The sequence below is a fragment of the Salvelinus alpinus genome, chromosome 5, assembly GCF_045679555.1.
Source record: "Salvelinus alpinus chromosome 5, SLU_Salpinus.1, whole genome shotgun sequence".
In the NCBI taxonomy this organism is placed as follows: domain Eukaryota; kingdom Metazoa; phylum Chordata; class Actinopteri; order Salmoniformes; family Salmonidae; genus Salvelinus; species Salvelinus alpinus.
In genome coordinates, this window is record NC_092090.1 from 63,307,318 (window position 1) to 63,325,442 (window position 18,125).

Genomic DNA, 18,125 nt, shown 5'->3' on the forward strand with positions numbered 1-18,125 from the left:
AGTGGTTACAAAATTGATTGGACACACCTAGTAAGCAATAATATACACATTAAAAGGTGAAATACTGTAGCTATGTTATCATAAACATACAACTCCAAGCTAGAAGTATCAGAACACTTAGAAAGGTAGGTCTAACCTTAAATATGACTGGGAGAAGTGTCAAGAATAAGAAAGCAATATATTCCATAGTACACTAGAACACAGCAAAACATGAACAACAGTCTAAACATAGCTGAGGGCAATTGAGCAAAATGTCCACTAGATGACAGCAAATGGATCTATCACGACCCTACAGGAAGGGTGAGAAATCCATATCTCTTCATTTAAACCAGGGTATTTAATGGCCTGTAGTTTGTAAATCCCAAAACTTTCCCTTTGGTTTAACTGTTTAAGACGGTCCCCTTTTCTAATAGAGGCCGGAATATGATCAATACCCATAGCTTGTAGGGAGGCAGGGTTGCCATGGTGTAAGGACTTGTAGTGCCTTGCCATGGGGTAGTCTTCATTGCCTACCCGTATGGCGTACTTGTGTTCCGCCAAGCGGTCTTGAAGGCGTCTCTTTGTCCGTCCAGTGTAGAACACCTTGCACTGTGGACATTCCAATCTATAGATGACATGAGTGGTTTTGCAGTTAATGAAATGCTTGACGTAATACTCCATTTTGGAAGCTCTGTCAACAAAATACTTCTTCTGTGCAATATTCCTGCAATGGTTGCAATGGTTACATTTAAAAGAGCCCTTGGGTTTGTGGTCAAGACAAATTATTTGAGAGTCACCCGGAAGATAACTGTGGACTAATTTGTCATTTAGGGTAGGACATCTCTTAAAGCTTATGACTGGTGGCTCAGCAAAGACTTGGCGTAGTAGCGTATCACTTTGGATGATTCCCCAATTATTTTTAATGATTCTTTTAATGTTCTCTGCTTCAGTGCTGTATTTTGTAACAAAATACACTCTCTCTGATGTATCACGAGGCACTCCCCTTCGTAACAAGTTCTCTCTGTCAAGTAATCCAGCCCTTATACCTGCATCTTTCAGGACCTGAACGCTGTAGCCCCGATTCAAAAAGCGATTCTCCAATTCAGCAGATTTGACACTGTAGTCTGTTTCCTGATTGCAAATTCTGCAGACTCTTTGGAATTGGCCATATGGAATATTCTCTTTCAGCCTTTTGGGGTGAAAGCTGTCTGCCCTCAGAATGGTATTCCCATCTGTAGGCTTCCTAAAGATTGATGTGTGCAAACAACCTTTGTCATTTTTACTAATGTCGAGGTCCAAAAAATGAATGTTATCCTTGCTGTATTCCATAGTTAGTTTGATGTTAGGGTTAATGCTGTTAAGGTATTGCTGGAAGGAAATAAGTTCATCTTCTGAGCCGGACCAAAACAGACAAACATCATCAATATAGCGTCCCCACCATCCGGTCAAAGAAATGGTTATTAGAAGGATCCAAAATGAAGTAATTTTCCCATTTACCCAAGTACAAACCAGCGTAGGAATGGAGTATGGAGTATGGAGAGCGTTTGCACATTGGCAAGATGGCGGCATTAGATCGCATTTGCCCTTCAGGCACTGTTTGGAGGATGCATGTCAAAGCTGTTAAATTATACTGGCAATAATGAAAACAATAAGCTTTATATTTTAGTCATTTAGCCGACCCAACTTACTAGTGAGTGCATACATTTTTGTATTTTTCATACTTAACCCCGTGGAATCGAACCCACAAGCACCATGCTCTACCAACTGAGCTACATGGGGACTATAAGTGATTTTGTTTGGGGGTAAACTGAAGAGAGAAGATTCAAGTTTATTAGGCTATTGCTATACCATGTTAAACCTCTTAAGGATCCGCCCCTTTTTTCCCAATTTCGCCTGAAATTACATACTCAAATCTGACTGCCTGTAGCTCAGGCCCTGAAGCAAGGATATGCATATTCTTGGTACCATTTGAAAGGAAACACTTTGAAGTTTGTGGAAATGTGAAATGAATGTAGGAGAATATAACACAATAGATCTGGTAAAAGATAATACAAAGAGAAAAAAAACGGTTCTTTTGTGACACTCCTCCCCAGTCAGCACGCACTCTTTTGGCCGGCGTATCAAAATGCGTAGGGAATATATCGTTTAGAGAGCGTTTTTGCACATTGGCAAGACAACACCCAAGACATTCGAATAGAATGTTGATGCCTGGCCGACATATAAACATCTGCAAGACATCTTGTCAATGTGCTATCGCTCTCCATACTACATCTTCCCGATGTATCATGTATACATCGTGACTACTTTGGGCAGACGTACAATACCAGTCAAAAGTTTGGGACACACCTACTCATTCAAGGGTTTTTCTCTATTTTTACTATTTTCTACATTGTAGAGTAATAGTGAAGACATCAAAACTATGAAATAACACATATGGAATCATGTAGTAACCCAAAAATTGTTAAACAACTGTAAATATATTTTAGATTATTCAAAGTAGCCACCCTTTGCATTGATGACAGCTTTGAACACCCTTAGCATTCTCTCAACGAGCTTCATGAGGTAGTCACCTGGAATGCTTTTCCAACTGTCTTGAAGGAGTTCCCACATATTCTGAGCACTTTTTGGATACTTTTCCTTCACTCTGCGGTTCAACTCCTCCCAAATCATCTCAATTGGGTTGAAGTTGGGTGACTGTGGAGGCCAGGTCATCTGATGCAGCGCTCCATCACTCTCCTTCTTGGTCAAATAGCCCTTAAACAGCCTGGAGGTGTGTTTTAGGTCATTGTCTTGTTGAGAAATAAATGATAGTCTCACGAAGCGCAAACCAGATGAGATGGTGTATCACTGCAGAATGCTGTGAAGTGTGCCTTGAATTCTAAATAATCACTGACAGTGTCACCAGCAAAGCACCATCACACCTCCTCCATGCGTCACGGTGGGAACCATACATGTGGAGATCATCCGTTCACCTACTCTGCGTCTCACAAAGACACAGCAGTTGGAACCAAAAATATCAAATTTGGACTCGTTTGTCTGCTTATTTGAACTGTTCTTGCCATAATATGGACTTGGCCTTTTACCAAATAGGGCTATATTCTGTATACCAACCCTACCTTGTCACAACTAAACTGATTGGTTCAAACGCATTAAGAAGGAAAGAAATTCCACAACTTAACTTTTAACAAGGCACACCTGTTAATTGAAATGCATTCCAGGTGACTACCTCATGAAGCTGGTTGAGACAATGCCAAGAGTGTGCAAAGCTGTCATCAAGACAAATGGTGGCTACTTTGAAGAATCCCAAATATAAAATATATTTTGATTTGTTTAACATTTTTTTGGTTACTACATGATTCCATATGTGTTATTTCATCGTTTTGATGTCTTCACTATTATTCTACAATGTAGAAAATAGTACAAATAAAGAAAAACCATGGAACGAGTAGGTGTGTCCAAACTTTTGACTGGTACTGTATGTGTGCTATCTGGGTCCCAATTCTGATGTCTACAAGATCTACGGCCAACTCTGTGATGCTGAGCGGCCATGTGACGGTGCAGCGCGAATGCATTTCGACCTCCTACACTCACAGCCGCCCTCCCGCCAACCTTCTAAATGGACCGCAATCCACTAACAATATACCGCTGTCAGGCCGACATCGGCGAGGTGTATGTGCGCTGTCTGAGTAGTTGGGCCAGTGTAATCCTTCTCCAATGCATCCTTATACTTTTCTCTGTGATTCAGTGATCAATATAAGGCTTCACAAATTAACCACATTGAGAAGCAGGTAAAGATAACTGAAATAAGGAGATATGTACCCTCATTATGATTTAGCCACATTGATTTAAGCTTAGATAGGACTTTTCGTATGTGTAATTTCTTGCCCTGTTTACCATTCACATATTATAGAAGCGGCTGCCTCCCCAAGGTCAGACTAACTTCTTTAAAATATACAGGAGAGAGACTTCAGAGAAGTACTAAAATATGCAGAAGAGGATGTGGTCTGGCTGGTCACAGTTGAGCAACCCCTCAGACTGACAGTACTTTGTCTGTTGGTCCGGCCTTCAAAGATTTCCTGACTGTTTGCAGAAAGACTTTAGCTTCATAGCCCCCAAACGTCTGCATCTGCCGCCTCTCCTCGGTCTACTGGGAGACTCTGGCTCTCTTGCATGCTCTTTCTCTCCTCCTTCTCTCCCGTCTCACCCTTCTTCTCCCAAATGTGTCTTCTACTCTCAGCTCTCTCTCTCTCCCTGAATCTACAGTGTTATGTTTCTCTTTGTTTGACCACAGAGAGTACGTTTGAGAATGTGGCTTCTATGGCTACTACTTACAAAGAGGCTGAAGTAAAACTTGGATTAGTGTCACACACAAACAAGGCGGCAGTATTTTTAGAATTCTTGTATGTTTCTTATAAGAAACCTACTTTTATCTACAAAGGAAAGGAAGACTTACATCACAATGAGTTTTTCTCTCTGTCTGCTGACCAGAAAACAGCTGCACAGCAGAGAGCGACAAAGGGGAGACTTCCGTATTGTCCCTGATTTATTTACTGTAGTGGAATTACCAAGAGGATATGGAAGAGGAGGAACTTCCCTCTGTATTTGATCAGACTTGTCAGTAAATGGCCTGTGATGGATGTCTCTCAGTGTTTACTCTCGTCACATCAGGAATGCCTCTGCTGCAAGGTCTTGTCTCAGTGTCTGTCAGTCATGTTTGGTTTGCAGTCGCTCAGTAAGCCAAACCTTGTAAATACATGTCATTGAGTATATACAGCTGTTGTGATTGTGAATGCGTTTGGGTTAGAGCAAATAGACAGGGAGTGTGCAAAGACCTCCCTGCATTTGTTATCCAGTTGCTCCTAAAGGGTTCCTGGGCTGTGACCCCAGTAAGATCACACCAGATAGACTTCACTATTCAACGTTTCTCCAGGTCCCCAGGACGTTAGGCGATGCCATCAATGCTGTCCACTAGGGGCAATGTGAGCGCGTATTACCATCTAGTAGGCTCGCGGCTTGCTACAGAGTTGTGGATGGGGATAGAGGATGGGCTTGAACCATGTGCTTCAGCTTTGAGGATCGCAGGTTCAATCCCGGTGCCGGGTAATCGTAATGTTTTTTCTTCCTGTTTTAACCTTATCCCATACCTTAACCATTACTTAAACTTAACCGTTACGTTTTTTTATGCATAACCGTCAACTTTTTTCTGTTTTAACAACCTTTACCTACCCTTACTTACTTTCACTTCATAGACGTTTTTACTCATTTCCATGTAAAGGACCCATGAGAACCAATATGTGAAGTTCATAGAAGTGTAACAGTATTGCTTCCGTCCCTCTCCTCGCCCCTACCCGGGCTCGAACCAGGGACCCTCTGCACACATCGACAACAGCCACGCTCGAAGCATCGTTACCCAACGCTATTAGCGCGTGCCACCGCTAACTAGCTAGCCATTTCACATCGGTTACACTCACCCCCCAATTGACCTCCTCCTTTTCTGCAGCAACCAGTGATCCGGGTCAACGGCTTGAACCAGGGACCCTCTGCACACATCGACAACTGACACCCACGAAGCATCGTTATCCATCGCGCCACAAAAGCCGCGGCCCTTGCAGAGCAAGGGGAATGTTCAGCCATTTCACATCGGTTACAGAAGCATATTAAATTGTGTGTCTAATGAAAGCCAAGAGTATATATTTCTGGGAAATTAAGGCATAGATAAATTTTTCAACCATTTTCCTTCTTAAAAATTAGGCTTAAAAGTAATGGCTTGGATTTCTGGTCAAACTGATGGAAAAGGGGTCATAGAAAACGTCTACCAGAAAAAGTCTTAAAAGGTTTTAGAAATACATCAAAACACAATAATGTTGAAGTAAAGACCCCTGCCAACTAATATCAACACTTGAATAATTTGAATAAATTATTTACATTCTGTAAGTTTAAGAAACATTCGCTTGTGCCTTGTAATTTCATTACCAAAACCCACATATCTTTAAGATATTTTCTCATTTCTCTCCCTCATGAGGACGGAGGATAATGCAAGTTCAGGTAGACCTACCAAATAGTGTTTTTACTGATATCCGTTTTTGTTTATGTGTTATTAAGTGATTAAAACTCGTAATTCGCCAACATAATTACAAGTAACGGAATTACTGCAATTAATTGGCTACAATGGGAATTCATAGTAGTCACAAACCACAGTTGGGTCACCTGCTACTGTCCTCCCTTCCACTGGCATACTGTTATGTTCAGCTCATAGGGTCTCCTGGTATTGTCCTCTCTTCCACTGGCATACTGTTATGTTCATCTCATAGGGTCTCCTGGTATTGTCCTCCCTTCCACTGACATACTGTTATGTTCATCTCATAGGGTCTCCTGCTATTGTCCTCCCTTCCACTGGCATACTGTTATGTTCATCTCATAGGGTCTCCTGGTATTGTCCTCCCTTCCACTGACATACTGTTATGTTCATCTCATAGGGTCTCCTGCTATTGTCCTCCCTTCCACTGGCATACTGTTATGATCAGCTCATAGGGTCTCATGCAACTGTCCTCCCTTCCACTGGCATAATATTATGTTCAGCTCATAAATGTTTTCTTTCTCTTTCTGTCATCTGGTGGTCAAAGCGAGAGTGTGAAAACAGTCTGGACAACCCCTCCCTCCCTCCTCTCTCTTTTCTCTCTCTCCAGTTAATGTTACCTGTCCCGGCTTACTGGCACCTACCCATGTGAGCCCCCTCTCTTTCCATTTACTGTAACCAGTATCCGCACCCACTGAGCACCAAACGTCCATGGACGTTGAAAAATAGTTGAAAATGTTTGTCGATTTTTGGTCCGGTGCTTACTTACGTGTCCTTTTCCAACAATGTAGAGTTAAAGATGAAATAGAAATAGTAACAGGAGGAATAAGTACACAGTGAAAAACAATAACGAGTAAAAATAACATGGCTATATACAGGGAATAAAAACCATTACCAAGTCAATGTGCAGGGGTACGAGGTCATTGAGATAGCTACAGTATGTACATATAGGTAGGGGTAAAGTGACTAGGCAACAGGACAGATAACAGATAATAGACTGAGCTGTAGCAGCAGCTTATTTATGTATGTATTTATGTATGTAGTGTGTGTGTCAGTGTAAGTATGTGTGAGTGTAGTGTGTAGGTAGAGACCAGTGTGTGTGCATAGAATAATAGCCTGTGTGTAGAATAATAACCATATACACTATACAGTATATACAGAAAGGTATGTGGACACCGCTTCAAACTAGTGGATTTGGCTATTCCAGCCACACACATTGCTGACAGGTGTATAAAATCGAGCACAAAGCCATGCAATCTCCATAGACAAACATTGGCATTAGAATGGCCTTACTGAAGAGCTCAGTGACTTTCAATGTGGCACCGTCAATGGATGCCACCTTTCCAACAAGTCAGTCAGTTAATCGAATTTCTGCCCTGCTAGAGCTGCCCTGGTCAACTGTAAGTGCTGTTATTGTGAAGTGCAAACATCTAGGAGCAGCATTGGATCAGCCGCGAAGTGGTAGGCCACACAAACTCACAGAACGGGACCGCCGAGTGCTGAAACGTGTAACGCGTAAAAAATAGTCTGTCCTCGGTTGCAACACTCACTACCGAGTTCCAAACTGCCTCTGGAAGCAACGTCAGCACAATAACTGTTCATCTGGAGCTTCATGAAATAGGTTTCCATGGACGAGCAGCCGCACACTAGCCTAAGATCACCAATGCGCAATGCCAAGCGTAAGCTTGAGTGGTGTAAAGCTTGCCATCATTGGATTCTGGAGCTGTGGAAACGCATTCTCTGGAGTGAGGAATCACGCTTCACCATCTGGCAGTCTGACGGACAAATCTGGTTTTGGAGGATGTCAGGAGAACGCGACTTGCCCGATTGCATAGTGCCAACTGTAAAGTTTGGTGGAGGAGGAATAATGGTCTGGTGCTGTTTTTCATTGTCCTGACTCGGCCCCTTAGTTCCAGTGAAGGGAAATCTTAACGCTACAGCATACAATGACATTCTAGACGATTCTGTGCTTCCAACTTTGTGGCAACAGTTTGGGGAAGTCCCTTTCCTGCACAAAGCGAGGTCCATACAGAAATGGTTTGTTGAGATCGGTGTGGAAGTACTGGCCTGCACAGATCCCTAACCTCAACCCCATCGAACACTTTTGGGATGAATTGGTACGCTGTCTGCGAGCCAGGCCTAATCGCCCAACATCAGTTCCCGACCTTACTAATGCTCTTGTGGCTGAATGGAAGCGGGGACTAGATAACTGCCTTGAAACACATCACTTATTAGCAGTTCAGCACATCAGCATTTCTTGTACTGTTACACAAAATCAAGATAAACATTTTCCATCATAGTAGACATTGATTGTCTATAACAAAACTGACTAAACTCTGTTGGCCAATGTTAGATATACAGTTGAAGTCGGAAGTTTACATACACTTTGGACAGGTTGGAGTCATTAAAACTTGTTTTCAACCACTCCACAAATGTCTTGTTAACAAACTATAGTTTTGGGAAGTCGGTTAGGACATCTACTTAAGTCATTTTTCCAACAATTGTTTACAGACAGATTATTTCACTTATAATTCACTGTATCACAATTCCAGTGGGTCAGAAGTTGTCATACACTAAGTTGACTGTGCCTTTAAACAGCTAGGGAAAATCCAGAAAATTATGTCATGGCTTTAGAAGCTTCTGATAGGTTAATTGACATAATTTGAGTCAATTGAAGGTGTACCTGTAGATGTATTTCAAGGTCTACCTTCAAACTCAGTGCCTCTTTGCTTGACATCATGGGAAAATCAAAAGAAATCAGCCAAGACCTCAGAAAAAAATTGTAGACCTCCACAAGTCTGGTTCATCCTTGGGAGCAATTTCCAAACGCCCGAAGGTACCACGTTCATCTGTCCAAACAATAGTACGCAAGTATAAACACCATGGGACCACGCAGCCGTCATGCCGCTCAGGAAGGAGATGCTTTCTGTCTCCTAGAGATCAACTTACTTTGGTGCGAAAAGTGCAAATCAATCCCAGAACAACAGCAAAGGACCTTGTGAAGATGCTGGAGGAAACATGTACAAAAGTATCTATATCCACAGAAAAACTAGTCCTATATCGACATAACCTGAAAGGCCGCTCAGCAAGGAAGAAGCCACTGCTCCAAAACCGCCATAAAAAAGCCAGACTACAGTTTGCAACTGCACATGGGGACAAAGATCACACTTTTTGGAGAAATGTCTTCTGGTCTGATGAAACAAAAATATAACTGTTTGGCCATATTGACCATTGCTATGTTTGGAGAAAAAAGGGGGAGTTTGCAAGCCGAAGAACACCATCCCAACCGTGAAGCACAGGGGTGGCAGCATCATGTTGTGGGGGTGCTTTGCTGCAGGAGGGACTGGTGCACTTCACAAAATAGATGGCATCATGAGGCAGGAAAATTATGTGGATATATTAAAGCAACATCTCAAGGGCATCAGTCGGAGGTTAAAGCTTGGTCGCAAATGGGTCTTCCAAATGGACAATGACCCCAAGCATACTTCCAAAGTTGTGGCAAAATGGCTTAAGGACAACAAAGTCAAGGTATTGGAGTGGCCATCACAAAGCCCTGAACTCAATCCTATAGAAAATGTGTGGGCAGAACTGAAAAAGTGTGTGCAATTAAGGAGGCCTACAAACCTGACTCAGTTACATCAGCTCTGTCAGGAGGAATGGGCGAAAATTCACCCAACTTATTGTGGGAAGCTTGTGGAAGGCTACCCAAAACGTTTGACCCAAGTTAAACAATTTAAAGGCAATGCTACCAAATACTAATTGAGTGTATGTACACTTCTGACCCACTGGGAATGTAATGAAAGAAATAAAAGCTGAAATAAATCATTCTCTCTGCTATTATTCTGACATTTCACATTCTTAAAATAAAGTGGTGATCCTAACTGACCTAAGACAGGGACTTTTTACTTGGATTAAATATCAGGAATTGTGAAAAACTGAGTTTAAATGTAAGGTGTATGTAATCTTCTGATTTCAACTGTAGCTAGCCACGTGCTAACATGAGTGCTACTACTAACAGCAGTAATTCCAGATAATGGCTAACACAAACATTGGCTACCATGATATCCTGAACCACCAGGCCCTTCCTCTCCGGACATCAAAGCCACAATGTATTGTTCGTATAGGAGTTTTTTGATAAATGTAATTCAAATTGAGAAAATAGAAGTGTATAATAACATTTTCACTTTAGCATAAAGACCATTTCGATTGAATATCATCAATCTACGTTTTTAGGTTTGTGGTAATATATCGTGCAACCTGGCCTTTAATTCGGAGCAGATATTTAACAGCGTTTTGGGAATATGTGTTCCCAATAAAAAACAGAGGGAGATTTTGCTGTAATTCTGTTACCAAACTTTGCGTCTGCACAGTTCTTCCAGTAAATGTGGTTTTGTGAAATGGTCTGTGTAAATTGTTCAAAGTAGTCCTTGTACATAGAAATGATTAGTTGGTTAAATGTTGAAATCAGTGGTTTTTGTTTGGCCAAAATGTTTAAGTGAACCAATAAACTAGTAATATAGGGTGTGCAACTTTAATCATTTTTTACAGCTAGTCTTCAGCCACCATTTGGAATACACTGCACTAATCCTCAGGGCTAATCTACTATAGTGTTCCTTAGTAAGGAAGGAGGTCAGTGAATGCCCAGACCACAGGGCAGGCAGCCAGCTGTGGGAGGATACACTGCCAGGTCCAAGCTGCTGTAGAGGCCATGAGCACTCTCCAGAGACACTGAGGCACTCGAGCCACTTCTCCAAGTATGAAATGATGGGCCAGATTTAACAAGCGGTTGCTCCACTTTCCAATTTTATTTTCTGTTTTCAGGAAAGAAAACAATGAAACAGTTTTATCAAGAAAGTCTCAAGGAAACCACACCGGCCACGCTGAATGTGCGTGCCTTGCAAAATAAATGTACACATACATGTTATTCAATCATTTCACTTACACTGCTCGCACAACTGCTTAATCCAGCACTAAAATATAACTTCTATTTGAGACGCTCTACAAGTCCCCTCAATATTGGATATCAGGAAGACACAAACCCATGTGGATGCTGGAAAAACAAACGAGGAGAGATGTATTAAAGATGTTACTGAAAACTGTCTAAGTTTCCATTTTTATCTGTGGATTAATCGTCAGAGTAGACAAACACACGATTTTGTATGACTCCGGTTTAAAATTCTACAAAGAACCAGCTAAAAAGAGGACCATGTGCATGTCAGGTAAAATAACGAACCAATGCTCATCTCCCAGGACAAACTAGCTAGCTAAATGTCCATGAATTTTTCATGTGTGTTTCGAACTGCCCCAAATTTATTATCATTGATTCACAGTTGATTTTGGTATTTAAACCTTCGTGTCATTATCACGTCTAGTGGGTATAGACAAAATCAACATGTGCATGATGGCGGAGGCACGCGTGTGGCTGGTGTAGTTGGGATGTAATGTTAAGGTGCTCATAGTGTGCACTTCCATCATGGTAAAACACATCACCCTGAGCTATGTTTGCATAACACAACTGCCTAGGAAATAGCTACATACCTGCCTTGACCTACAGTAAGAGAAGGCCTGGTTTTTCTTTTGTGCTTATTGGTTGTAATGCTTTTGAGGGTTAGTTGTGATTGGTGAACTGAATGGAATGCGTGTAGCTTGGCATGGACTAGGCGTCAGCCCAGGCGACAGCACAGGGACATACATGCCTCTGGAATGCAAAAAAGATACAGCGTGGTTACTAAATGAACACCCTGCAACCTCTGATTCCAGCCCACTTCTTTTGGTAGAGCAAATAATGACCAGATGAAGTCAAATCCACATGGTCTCAGGGCAATTCGTATTTTTCTGTATGTAATTCGGACACTCCATTTATTATGATATGTTAGGTTATGTTACATTATGAATAGCGGTCGTACAATAACATACGAATTGGATGATGTAAGTTATCATACATCTTCGATGAGACCAGCTTGCTTGATTATGTTGGTGGTTAGGTGAACTAATGACAAAGGTTAGGATAATTTACGTAGTAGGTTAGGTGAATTGGGTTAAGTTTAGAATAAGGGTTAGGGTTAGTTTGTATTTTATTTGGGGTGGGGGGGTGGGGGTCAAGGTGAGGAGGAGGATTATTTAAGATACCGTTTGAAGAGATAGGGTTTCAGATGTATTCGGAAGATGTGCAAAGACTCTGCTGTTCTGTAAGCACCATGGTCTTGTAGAGGATGCAAGCTTCGACTGGAAGCCAGTGCATTGTTGCGGAGGAGCGTGATGACATGAGAGAACTTGGAAAGGTTGAAAACCAGGCAGGCTGTAGCGTTCGGGATAAGTGGCAGTGTAAAATGCTACAGTTGTCCCCGACACGACTTGAACATGCAACCTTTTATTGCTAGAGAGTCGCAGAAAACGCCGACCCATCCTCCCTGTCAAACCTCCCTACTTTCGTTTCTGTAGGGATCATACTTCTTGGCGGTGCTCAGAAATACGTAAAATATGTTCTGTATGGCTCTGAGGCCAGGCTGGTCAAATGGGCACAACCAACTTGAACTAGCAGTTGAAGGTGTTTTAGTATAACATGATTAATATCTAAGGAAATTAATTTCCTTGTGTCCTATCTGTGCTTAAAGTTGAAAAAAGTTGTAAGCTGGCAGTGTTATTAAAAGTCATATTGAAGTTGTAAAAAAAGCTCAAACTATAATTTCCGTTTTCAGAGTGTTAATAAAACTATGAAGGAACCAGAGTTAAATGTTCTCAGAACCTCCCTGAAACCTAAAAAATAAACGAACCCTGGCGACCAACTCCTTAATTGAAAAAGTATTCTGATCTTTTTGCCCATTTATTGGAAAAGATCAGATCTGATTAGTCAAAAGACCAATAATTGGGCAAAAGACCAGAATTGGACTGACTCTGTAAAGGCAGGCAATGTCATATAGAAACATTCATAGGACATAGCCGTTGAAAAACAAATTGTATTCCAGCTCTGCTGTCAAACCAAACCCAATGCTTTTTCAATGGAGGTGTTGGTCGCCCCAAGGCACAACAAGGAACAAGTATTTGCATGTTCAGTGCCATTATTTCAGTACATTATCTTTTGTGAAATGCATATCTCCTCATGCTGTCTTAAGCCACATATTAATTCCCCGGCTAGCACATTTGGTTCCTTGGACATTGTAGGGAACGTATATTTTTGGTTTGACATTGGATGTTGGAATGAAGCCATACATTTCCTGACCGGTAAAACTGAACGTTTTTTAAACGTTCAAAGAATAGAAGTGAAAATTACACCTGTTCTGGGAATGTTTATTTTTAGGTTGCAAGGAGGTTTTATTAACGCTCTGAGATTGGAAATTATAGGTTATTTGGAGTTTTTTTAATAACTTCCTTAATACTTTAACTGAATCTTTCAATAAGACTTAATTACACTGCTAGATTATTTTGGGAAACTTTTTTCAACTCTAAGCACATATAGTACACATGGAAATTAATTTCCTTAGATATTAATAATGCAAACACATTTATTTTTTATTGTGACAAGGCATCAGTGAGATTCGAACGTATGATCTTGTGTTCTCTATCCATGGAATTAGTCTACTGCGCCACCAGGATGGAGCTACAGATGTCGGATCTTAATTTGATCACTCTTTTGTCACAGACAAAGATCCTGCACATCAGGAAATTCAAATGAGCCTTTTGATTTAGATATGTTAATTGAAAAGTTATCTTTTTCTCCATGCAGGGGCAGTCGAGTCATTCAGACCAGTGCCAACTATCAAAATCATCCTCCCTTTCTCACGGTTGTCACTAGTTACCACAGTCGCAAAGTCAAAATTGGCTATTGTAAAAATGTATGAAAACAAAAATGTGCTTAATTTAGTGTTAGGTATAAGGTTAGCAGTGTGGTTAAGGTTAGGGTTAGCCTATGACTTTAAACCTATCTAAATGAACGATCTGATGGTGGCACTGCAAGGGCAAATTTGCAATGTATTCCAGGTTTAAAGTCCTCTGAAGTTTTGAATTTTCACCTCAAAATCTCCAACCCGAATTTCAACATATAGTTTTATTTTCTATTTATTTTCTTTGTTTTTTGTTTCAATGGTGTAATCAGTTCGCATAGCATCTATTGTTGCTTACTAGGTCTGTGTTTATTCACATTCTGAGAATGGAATATATGTTTTTTAATGACATTCTTAGAACATTCTCTGAATGTTAAAGTTTTCTTGTGGTTTTAATGGAAGGTTTTCTTCAAGTTCTGAGAATGGAATTTAGAGCTTATTGACACTCGTGGGAATTGGCGAATTGGACTATATGGATAGGGTTAAATTGAAATATTTCTTACAGAAGAAATATGGAATGCATATGCATAACCATGGTAGAAACTACACAGAACAAAAATGTAATCTCAACATGTAAAGTGTTGGCCCATGTTTCATGAGCTGAAAAAAAACACCAGAAATGTTCCATACGCACAAAAAGTTTGTTTTCTAGTGAGCATTTCTCCTTTGCCAAGATAATCCATCCATCTGACTGGTGTGGCATATCAAGAAGCTGATTCAACAACATGATCATTACACAGGTGCACCTTGTGCTGGGAAAAGAAAATGCCACTTTAATATGGGCAGTTTTGTAACACAACACAATGACACAGATGTCTCAAGTTTTAAGGGAGCGTGCCAATTGCACGCTCCTGACTGCAGGAATGTCCACCAGAGCTGTTGCCAGATAATTTAATGTTAATTTCTCTACCATAAGCTGCCTCCAATGTCATTTTAGAGAATGACTGGCCTCACAACTGCAGACCACGTGTAACTTCACCAGGCCAGAACATCCACATCCGGGCTTCTTCACCTGTGGGATCATCTGGGGGGGGGGGGGTCGTTGTTCCCAAAGAGTCTTCAACAATAAGGTGCTTTTTTGAGCTCCCCTAGTTGTGCTATTGAGGAACTAGAGAAAGCACACTTGGAGTTGTTTTAACGCTTTTACACAATTACTGTTGTTTATGCGATCCAAAAAACGGTCCATTTTAAATTGCAATCTGGGTCAGGTGGGCATAATTTCAAAGCTTGTTCTATTGCCAACATGACTAGCGACATTTATAAAATATGATCTTATAGTGTTAGACTTTCACAAGGCAGAGAAGAGAAGCAGATCATCATTTTGGTGCGCATAAAATGGAGTCATGAGTACATTCAGATGCGTGGCATTCAGATGCGTGGCTCATTCTGTTCAGGACAACCCAGGGTATAATGCCATGTCATGTTGTAACTGTACATCAAACATAGTTATCATAAACATTAACACTCTATATTACATGAGTTTTATGATATGGAAATGTGAAGTGCACATTTGAACTTATGGGTGCTTGGCTTGCTTGTATGACATCAAAGTGGTATTTATTACAATCCTTGTAATTTACAGCATTTCCCTCACTTGGACAACAAAACATTTGCAAAAGCCCAATTAGCGGAGGGATGAGGGCAACTTCTTGTCACGCGCTGTGCTCAAGTTCAGAACGGCTATCAGTCAAAACCCATATAGAGCGTGGAGACACTAAGCTCTGATGTCATGTATAGCAGTGGTTCCCAACCAGAGTACGCGGAGTACTGCCCGGAGCACCCCTGTAGTACCCCTATGTGCATTTTACCAGTAAGTCTATGGTCTCATGAGTCTTCAAGTACACACTCTGTTACAGCATTCAAATGTAGGTGCTTATCAGTGTCCAAATATGCAATTTTTACCCTCTATATGGGTATGAGTGTAACGGCTCAGGAAGAGATCCAGATGCAGACAGTTCGAATAACGGACATTTATTATATAAACGGGGCAGGCAAAGGACAGGTCAAGGGCAGGCAGGGGTCAGTAGTCCAGGGCAGAGTCCTAAAGGTACAGAGCGGCAGGCAGGCTCAGGGTCGGCGGCTGGCAGAGGTCAGTAATCCAGGGCAGTGGCTAAAGGTACAGAGCGGCAGACAGGCTCAGGGCAGGCAGAATTATCAAAAACCCGGAAAACTAGAAAATGGGCTCAAGGAAACAGGAGTCAGAAAACCACGCTGGTAGGATTGATGAGACAAGACGAACTGGCAACAGACAAACAGAGAACACAGGTATAAATGCACAGGGAATAATGGGGAAGATGGGCGACACCTGGAGAGGGGTGGAGACAAGCACAAAGACAGGTGAAACCGATCATGGTGTGACAGACAACATTCCCAATGTCAAACCAGTTGGAGAACGTTCCTAGAACATTACCAAAATTAAATGTTTGCACTTTTAGGAAACGTTCTGTTAAAGTAAGGACAATAGGAAATACGAAAAGTTTTTTTGTCAAGCAACTATCCTGCACCATTCACAGAAAGTTGTGGGAAGGTTGTATGTAAAATAACCATAGGACAACCATGCTCTCGCCAAGCTCTAAGAAACATATAGTTCTCAGAACTTCATGTGCTAGCTGGGTATGGTGAGCTGGAAAGAAAAGTTGTGTGTTTAATCATCGTCCATACCTTCCCTCCCCTGTCCCCACCTCCCCTCCCCATGTGTCCCAGTAAGGAGTGGAAGGCCACAGACACACTCTGTTACAGCAGTCAAGCAGCCAGCCAGGCAGGAGGCAGCTTACCCCTGGCCGCCCGGCCCTCTTGGCCTGCACTCCAAAGCCCAGCAGAAGCAGGAAACAGAGCTAAAACAGTTCCACATGGCTACTGTATTACAGCTTCCCTGGCTCTGGCACCTCACACTAACACACACACACTTCCTCTCAGATACTCAAATGGGAGAAGGAGGATTAGGGGGAGGAGGGGGAAGAGGAGGAGGAAATGGGGAGGCTTAGAGAAGGTAGGCTGGGTCAGTTGGCAGAACTTACAATGAGCAATTTAGGACTCCCAGTCTGTCCTAATTAGTTTAGGACTTTCTGAGTTGATCCCTTTGTTTGTTTGTTCTCAATATCCATGTTTGTTTCCTGAAATTCTCTGAAAGTACATTGAAGGTACTTTGAATGAGGAACATAGCTTTTCTTTCTTTATTCCTTTCATGTTCTGTGTTGTTGAATGTTAGTGGAGTAATAGATGCCTTGACAGCTTGTGGATGGTAGTTTAAGGATTACAGGTAGTATCATGCATTGATCCCTATGCAGATCACTTCTGAGTCAGGGTGAATGTTTGGATGGGCCTCTCTTGATTCCTTACCAGCTGATCTGCAACCCTCCATCTAGTTTTTTATTTTGGGACTGAAATAATAACTGACTGAGGAAAACATCGAGAGGAAACAGCCTCCAATCCATAACCCAGATTAGATATGGAGTGCACTCCACATCTTCTTGTTGGAAGGAGGTAAAAAAAAAACAAGCATGTATTAGTCTATAAAGTGTTTATTTTGGTATCTATAGAAATAGGTACAACACAGAGAAACAGTCAAAACACCAGCATTCATCTGGGCTTCGTAACTGACCATGTAACAATGACCGAGTGAGTCTCTGCATGCTTTCTCAATGAGTCCACTGAGCTGTGAGAGCCCTGGCTTGCTTCCACTCTCTTTGGCTCAGTGTTGCAGAGTCCTTGGTAGAACTGAATCACTCCCATGGTCTAACCATTACAGCGTTTCCCAAACTCGGTCCTGGGGACTCCAAGAAGTGGGGTTAGTTGATTTTTGAGCTTGATGACTAGTTAATTTTTTTTTAATCGTCTGTGTGATGCTAGGGCAAAAAACGATGTGCACCTCTTTGGGATCCCCAGGGCCAAGTTTGGGAAACGCTGATCTAACCACTAATCAGAGAGAACACAGTCAGAGCCATATATACATGGAGAGTTTGGCCCAGAGAAATTAATAAAGATAAAGGTATCTATGGTTTGACCATTGTGATTCCAATCAAAAAGTGTTATGGTGCCAGATGACATCACACAATTCTGTAAGAGCCATGTTCGTGCCTCAAAAAGCTCTCAAAGACTCACGTCAGAATTAGACAATCATCCATGTTTCACAAATGTTAAAATTCAAAGTTGTTCAAAGGGTCAAATTTCAAAGTTAAGTTTAGGCATTAACTCTGAAATCTTTTATTTATACCCCCAATTGGTAGTTACAGTCTTGTCTCATCTGTGCA

At 41.5% G+C, this 18,125-nt stretch overlaps 1 protein-coding gene across 1 annotated transcript in view; it reads left to right on the top strand.

Moving 5' to 3' along the window:
- LOC139576468 (A disintegrin and metalloproteinase with thrombospondin motifs 12-like) overlaps window positions 1-18,125 on the top strand; it is a 44,472-nt gene that overhangs the window by 1,307 nt on the left and 25,040 nt on the right. The window lies entirely within an intron of this gene.